The sequence below is a fragment of the Ursus maritimus genome, unplaced genomic scaffold (assembly GCF_017311325.1).
Source record: "Ursus maritimus isolate PB19 unplaced genomic scaffold, ASM1731132v1 scaffold_25, whole genome shotgun sequence".
Lineage (NCBI taxonomy): Eukaryota > Metazoa > Chordata > Mammalia > Carnivora > Ursidae > Ursus > Ursus maritimus.
The window spans coordinates 14383308-14385393 of record NW_024425008.1 but is presented as its reverse complement, the minus strand read 5'-3'; positions in this window follow the sequence as shown (position 1 = coordinate 14385393).

Below are 2086 nucleotides of genomic sequence, written 5' to 3'. Positions count from 1 at the left end.
CAACTTCCCTTCATAGGCATGTGTCCCATCTCTCCCTGGGTACTGCTGTGCCTGACTTACCCAGTTCCTGCTCATTGCCCACACATTTTGGTGACCCTGCTTGGGGTCCCAGGGTTCATCACTGGGGAATCATCTGTCCCCATGGACACCATGGCCAGCTCTGGTACCTACTTCCGCCAGGAAAGGCACAGGCTGGAAGAGTTGTTTCTTGTCTCCCTTTTCCACCTCCAGCACACCTTTTCATCAGGGAATCCAGGAACTTTCTGTCGTGATCTGCCACCAAGAGGGCACCCAAAGGTTGGGAAAGGGGTGTCTACCTTGTCCCACTGATGCAACTAAATGTGCCTGTAGGCTCCTCTGCAGACGCATGTAGACGACCGTTGTAATCAAGGGTACCCCACTAGTGATTCACCCATGACCACTCTTGTGCTTAGTCCTGTTAAGATCTAACTGACTATGCATTTCCCCCCTCTTCTTCTGGCTCTTGATTTCAGCCAAGTCCCAGAGGAATCACCTTCTCTGACTTAATGACATGTTCGTTCTTGCTTCACATGTTACCTCAGTTCTGGCTCTTGTTAAGAACACTCTAACGCTTTGGCCATGGGGAGCCTCCCCACCCCAGTCTGGCTAAGCTCTCTCACTTCCCACTTCTCACGTCCTCAGGTCTGCCCATGAAGGTTTCTAGAAGAGTTATCATAGTTATAAGTTTTTCAGATGCTTGGACTATTTCAGGGCCAAGAAGGGCGTTTCAACTACCACTTCAGTCAATGAATTTGCCCACGTTTTGCTATTTGAAATCTCTGAAACCAAAGAAACTGAGTATTGTGTTGAAACATTGTTTTTTTCCTTTTCCCTGATGGAAGGTGAAGGACTGGCCCTCTTGGAGCAGGTGTTCAGATGCTTCCTTGCCCTCTTGAGTAAAGCAATCACCAAGGAGGGCCTCCCCCTTACCTGAGTTCTCCACACCCAGCAAGCTGAACGTCACCCTGACAATTTCTCCCTTTCCACGTGGTCTTAGTGGCTCAGGATGGCCTGCAGGACCCCTAATGTGAGATATTTTCTGGACTTGCTGCTTTACCTTACAGGACAACTTCCCCCTGTAGAGCAAAGAGGCAGCCCCTAGAGCCCTGTTCCTGGTTCCGATCTGCATATTCCCTCGAGGACCTTTCCTCACAGTCCTTCCTTCCTGAGAACCACCCAACAGCAGATCCGTCTGGATGTGCACTCCCTGATTAACTACAGACTATTGGTGGTAATTGGACAGGAAAAATGACCCTTTGGGCGGGGGTCCATCACAGGGCTCTCCCACTTCACAGAGTGATTAGGTTGGTCCCTAGTTACCCTGTTTCCCCAGGAAGGCAAATATCAGAAGGGGAAGGCAGCATGGGTCATACCATTAGCTCCTTTCAGCAGCCCCCAACCCAAGAATGTCTGGATACTACCCTGCCACCCACCTTCACCTCTCTTTCTAGCCTCTTTGACTCAGCTCTCTTCTGTTCCTTCCCCTCCCCATCTCTTCAGTCGAAACCCAACAGATCCAGAAAGACTGGGAAGGAAAGGGGGTAATGCTCGGTAAGGAGAGGGAGACTAGAATGGCTGACGCATTCTAACTCTTTATTCCACCACTGAAAACACTGATGCTCTGAGATTTTATAGAATGAAGGTGACGAAGATCTATGTGAAACAAAACCTCAGACCCGATTATGTCTTCGCCTTCAGATCACGACAATGCTCGCCTTCCACTCAACAACAGTCATGCACCATCTGCTTTCTTGTTTTGTCGAGGAGGCAGAAAGGAAGAGAGGAATGAGCATCTAGCATCGCGGGACCTAAGGATGGGGTGTCTGGCCGTGCAAACTGAGTCAATGAACTGGAGAGCCTCGGTTTGGGCTGGCACACACAGAGGACGGCAAAACCACAGTCCCCTCCAGACCTTTTGCAAGCCCCGCGGGCCTCCAAATGTACTGAAACAAGTTCTAAACCATTTATTTGAATCCAAACTTACACAGATATGAATTGATGCAGCCCTCTCCAGCAATCTGGCCCATGCCTGAGGGTTCTGATCTTTCGGGGCGGGGGGGGGGGG